We start from the raw sequence: 6,031 nt of genomic DNA, 5'->3' as shown, positions 1-6,031 counted from the left end.
TCATAATGGCCAATAAAAATCAGGTAGGAGGAATGAGTCCAGCCTATGCTTTATTGAGAAGATGGTGTTGTGGATCAATTTCACCATCTACTTTATTAATTGAAATAACTTGAAATGCACAAGAGTTAGGTAAATCACCCTAGAGAATTAGGAATGGAGCCCATTTCCAGACCAGCTGCCACTGGTTAACTTGGCCTGATAGTCTATTCTGCCTTCTACTGAAACAAGATAACACTGGGTAGAAACACTTTGGAAGAAGTTTCCTCCAGGCAGTTCCTGGATCACAACCACACAAGTGATCAACTAGAACAGAGAAAATTAAAAAGTTTAAGGATTAAAGAGTAAGTTAATTTCAGGGAGAATGAATATGGGGAATAATAAAAACTTTAAAATTGAAAATGGTTTTCCAGTTAGGGAGAAGCATTTGAATGACAATGGAACACTCAGCCCAGTTCCTGTTTCGGGATAAATGATAGTTTCCAGTGTTAGCCAATTTCCATATCTGTAGTTATTTTCTCTTTGTCATTATTAGACAAAGTCGACTTATCCCCTCAACAGCCCACTGACCTTTTCCCCCCTTTTTGCTCTAGTCTAGTTCTTTTGCTATAGGACTATCACTGGAAAGTTACACATCTTTTATCATAAAGCTAAGATTATATAAGCTACATAGACCAAAGACTAAATGAAAATATACTGGCCAAGCTATCAGGGGCACTGGAGATATGAGCTGTTGCTAAGCAATGAAACAGTCACTTGCATTCTTATCTCTCCTCAAGGAAAGTCAAACCTCTTCACTAATACCTTGGGAGGATTGGAGAATTTGAAGATAAACTGGCAAGTTTCATGAGTTTAAGTAAGATTGAATTTAGGATTATTTGGATCATAGATCTAGAGAAAGAAGAAACCTTAGGTATTACATTCTCACTGAATTTCAGAGCTGGAAGAGATCTCAGTGGACTTCAGTTTCAATCCATACCTGAACAAGAATCTCTTCTACAATATACCCAGTAAAAGTGTTGTGCTTAAAATACAGGTTACAACATTGTCGCTATCTCAGAACCTTGCCAGCCATTTTGTCTTCCTTATTCACGGAGGAGGATTTACTGGCAGAAGGGCCCACCAAGAAAAACCCTCATGTGCCAAGATTTCCCACCCTAGATACTTTCCGTATCCACCCTGTCCCAAGGAACAAAACTAACTGTCAAACTTTATATGGCTATGCAACCAGTATTAACCAATTGCTGATTTTAGCTTCTGTAAGTTCCTGCTTTCACAAGTTTTGTGATTTCTTTTGCCTTTATATACCAGTGCTCTACCCCTGTTTGGGACTGCTTGATTTGGGTCTTTCCCCAAGCACCTGAGCACTAATAAAATCCAATTTCAACTTGTATACGGGGTCTCACTCACTTTATTTGGTACAACAATAGGTCAGACAACTTTAGCTTAAAGACATACATTGATGGAAAACCTACTACCTCCCAAAGTAGCCCTTATGGATAGCTCCACTTGCTAGGAAGTGTTTCCTTAATGCAAGCCTAAATTTTTCTCTTTGCAGCCTTCACCCAGTGCTCCTAGCTCTGCCTTCTGGAGTGGAGCAGAACAAATCTAGTCCCTATTCCATATAATAGCTCTTCTGTCCCCACCTCTTCAGTCTTCTCATCTCCAGGTTAAATATCGTCAAAACATCCAAAATAAACACCCTTGTTTTGAGAGATGCAGAAACTGAGAGACCCAGAAAGGTTGAGAGACATACTCCAGGAAATAAGCAGCAGGGCCAGAATTTGAATCCAGATCTTCTTAATCCAGACACCAGGCTTCTTTCCATTATACTATACTGCTTCTTTACTTTGCCCAGTCACACTGCTAATAATTGTCTAAGGCCAGATTTGAATTTAGGAAGATGAGTCTTCCTGACTCCAGGCCTGAGGCTCTTTCAACTGTGCCACCTAATCCCAAAGTCTCAAACTGCAGCCAAGGCCATATCCCATTCTATGCCTTGCCATTGGACCCACGTGGCTCCTGAGGAGAGAGTGAGGCTGGTGACTTTGCACAGCCCTGCCTCACTTAAATCCAATTTATTTGCAAGTCAAGGCATCCTCTTCCTGATGTCATTGATTCTCTTTGAGAACAAAGGATAAACAACAACAACTGGTTTTTTTTTTTAATAGTCTAAGCTTTAGAATATGCCAAGATTTGGAAAGTTCAAAGATTTTCAGTAAGAATGATCACATACCCATCCCTCTGAGTCAAAATGGATCAATCCTCCAGCATGATGTAATAAGAAAGATCCGTTTAATTTAATACCTCTCCATGGAATGAGCTGCCCTATAATGGAGTGTTTCCTGCCAATTATGATGATAAAGCCAAGAATAAAAGAGCACTTTTTAAAGGATATTGTAAAATATCCAGGTTTCCAGTCCAGTGTTGGACTGGATGACCTCTGAAATCCTTTCTAAGTCTCAATTTCTATTATTCTATGACCTTAGAAACCATGGAGTGCAAGTGCCATGATGCTATGGGAGGTGTGATTTTTTTTCAAGACAAGATATAAAATCAATGTTCTGTACTTATGAAAAGTAATTTGTTGTAATTCTATATATATAGGCTAAAATTGGTCTGACTATGTCACTCCCCTACTCAATCACCTCCAATAGATTTCTATGGTCTCTAGGACAAAAAAAATAAATACTCTTTTGATTCTAACGACATTTACAGCCTTTCCTGGGCAGCTACATAGAACAGTGGAGAGAGTACCAGACCTGGAGTCAGGAAGATTCATTTTTCCAAGTTCAAATCTGGCCTCAGACACTTTAGCTGTGAGGCCTTAGGCAAGTCACTTAACCCTGTTTGTCTCAGTTTCCTCATCTGTAAAATGAGCTGGAGAAGGCAATAGCAAACCACTCCAAGAAAATCCCAAATAGGGTCACAAAGAGTCAGATATGACTGAAAAAGACCAGACAACAAAAGACATATATATTGTAAGTTCCTAATGAGCAGAAATAGTTTCTTTGTTTGAATTTGCATCCCCTATGGCTGTACACAGTAGATACTTAAGAAATGCTTACTGATTGACTAATTTTGTCTTGTTCTGACCTCACCTGTGACATAACTTGCATCTGAGGGTTACCCTGCTTCATTACTAGTATGGTTTTTATACTTGAAAATGTTCCTTGTAACTAGTATATAGAGAGAAGTTGTAACATCCATTGTTTCACCTTCCTGTCAACTAAGTGTCTTGCGTCGATCCAAACTAGATAATTTTATAACTGAATAACTTCCCCTATAGACAACAAGAAAGAATATGAACTATCATTCTCAGGCTTATCTCAAGCTTAGGAGATAGCATGATGGAAAGAGAAAAGCATGCTATTACCTAGCATGGTGATAGTCACTGCTGCTAAGGAGGCTGAGGCAGGTGGATTGCTTGAGTTCAGGAGTTCTGAGCTGAAATAAACCATTAGATGATTTTACTAATTCTGCCATCAATATGGCAAGTCACAGAGAGCTGCTGTTGCAGCAGTATTGGTCACTAGACTACCTAAAGAGGGCAAACTGGCTCTGGTTGGAAAAATAGAGCAAGTGTGGGATCTGGACCATGAGTGATGCTTTCCTTTCAATCTGGGCAAGATAGACAGAACCAGTCTTCCCAAAATGAAAACAAAATGAAACACACACACACACACACACACACACACACACACACACACACACACACACACACACATACACATATACACCTGGAGTTGAAGTCAAAAGACAAGGATTCAGCTCTTGCTTTTGTCACTTGCTATGGCTTTGTGCAAATCACTTCATATCCCTGGACCTTGCTTAGTTGCATTTGAAAAATAAGGTTTCTCTAGATGATCTCTAAGGTCCCTTAAAATTCTAACTATGATCCTAATGTCTGAGCTGCTAGATTCAGAGGTACAATTTGCCTGTGGATGGTATAGTTTCCACTGATTCTGTTATTTTGTGAATGGATTCTATTACCTTTTAGAAACAGTCACATAGAGCCATGAAATCAGAGTATCCCAAAGGAAAGATAATATCTCAGGGGTCCTCTAGAAAAATCTCTGTTTAATCATTAATCTCTTCCACAGTATCCCTAACAAAGCTTCTTCTTTGGACAAGTTCAATGAATGATAGGGAATTTGCTCCCTCATGAGGCAGCTCAAAGATTACACCCCAACTCACTGGCATTACTGCTATTGGTATAGTAAATAGGTCCCCAGCCTTGCTCCTTGTGGAGACAATGCTGGGCCAGGAATTGCCTTCCTTATAGCAATTCATTGTAACAGTTTTCAAAAAATATGACCCAAATTCTGTGTTCTATTCATAAATTTCTACCATTAATAGTCATTCTGACCAGTGGACACACACTGTCAGCCCTTGCCTTTCCCCTGAATATTCTTTAAATGACATATCCTATAACTCTAGTGAACTGTTTATGTTAGTTTTATTGATGTAAACTCCTTTCTGTGTGTTTAGTGAGGATAACATTAGCAAAGACTTTGCGACAAAGTGATTACCAATGGATAAATGTTGCCAATCTTTAAGTTTAAGAAAATATAAAAGTGAGACTATGTTTATCAAGCCAAGTTTACCATTCTTCTTAACTTATGCAAAATAAATCACCATCAGCATAACTTTCAAATCAGCTCCTGCCTTTCCTCCCCTTTTGGGTAGCATCTTTCCTAACAAGGAATCATAGTCCGACTAGGTAGGGAGTTCAATTGTGAAAAATCACAAAGTTGCTCTTTCAAATTTGTACATCCAACTTTATAGACCTAGACAAAATAATAGTAAAATTCTTTTGGGGGAGCAATAGTTCTTGACTCTCAAGGGATTTTTTTAAGGGGAAGGTTATCTTTTATTGTTAGAACAAAATGGAGTTTGAGTGTAAGAACACTTGGACCCCCATCACCACACAAAATTCCTTTCAATAAAGTTTCAAATGTCCAGTAACTTTTGTCAGCTAAATCTGCGGTCCTGGGACAGTCCAAGGGCCTGGTTCTATCTTAACACACCCAGCATCTTGGATGAAGCTCACAGTTAGTCCTAGTGCTTTGGCATGAGTAAGCAGTTCAGCCAGAGATTCTCCATCAGGAGCTCTGACTACCACTTTGAGCTGACCACAGTATTCCCACTGTTTCAGAAGCTCTAGGTTTTTCCCTTGCACTTGTTCATGAGCAGAAATGGCAGCATGAGAACACAGCTGCCATTTTTTTCCCCTTCCCCATCTACAAGTCATTGAGGATGATAAGAATCACCTTGACCTCCCCACTTTCTTCCAAGATGCTGGTTTCAGCCTCAGCCTTTGGGCTTTTCTTATTCACTGGGTTTGAACCACTCAATGAGGGGGTCCTGGAGGACTCAGAGGCCCCAGCACAAACATATGCCACAGGCCACTCCAGAAGCCATCTCAGACACCTGGGAAATAGCTGAATCTTCTACTGCACCCCGCCCTCTTTTCCTGATTACCCTGGGGAATTTTTTTTTTAAGTAGGAATGAAGAAATAAATTTCAAATTACACTAGAAAGAAGTAATCTTCAAAACTAGTTGCTTCTGGTTAAAAATAGAAAAAGAGATCAGTGGAACAGATTAGATGAGGAGTAATTAAAAAAAGGAAAATGAACTCAACAACCTAATGTTCAACAAACCTGAGAACACAAGTTGACAAGAACTCCTAGAAAGCATGTTGGCAGAAATTAGATTTAAACCAACAGCTTACACCATGTACCTGAGTGGGAGAGGGGAAAACTTCTCAGCCTACATCCTAAAATCTAGTAAGGTTTTTTATGGGAACAGGCCTGAGTTTCAGTTTCACCCTTCCCTCCCCTCCCCCCTTCCCTTGCTATCAATCAGCATTAAGCCCTTTAGGAATCTCTTAGAACCCTTCCCCCTTCTTCACTTTAGCTCTTGCCAAATAAGGATATCTACACTTGGATTGGCTATACCCTGTTTCCTTGTTCTTTGTCTTTTTTCTACCCAGACTGTAAGCCCACCTCCCAGACAATGGGAGTAAGGGAC

The 6,031-nt window shown here is 39.7% G+C and overlaps 1 pseudogene; it reads right to left on the bottom strand.

Annotated features, from left to right (window-relative positions):
• Nucleotides 1–4,939: 4,939 nt before the first annotated feature.
• Nucleotides 4,940–5,421, bottom strand: LOC138174769 (peptidyl-tRNA hydrolase 2, mitochondrial-like; annotated as a pseudogene).
• Nucleotides 5,422–6,031: the final 610 nt, after the last annotated feature.

The sequence above is a fragment of the Petaurus breviceps genome, unplaced genomic scaffold (genome assembly GCF_028583685.1).
Source record: "Petaurus breviceps papuanus isolate PSGF00001 unplaced genomic scaffold, PetGlider_PUasm1.0 76, whole genome shotgun sequence".
Lineage (NCBI taxonomy): Eukaryota > Metazoa > Chordata > Mammalia > Diprotodontia > Petauridae > Petaurus > Petaurus breviceps.
Note: the sequence above shows the minus strand (reverse complement) of the source record. Positions and strands in the feature narration are given on the sequence as shown.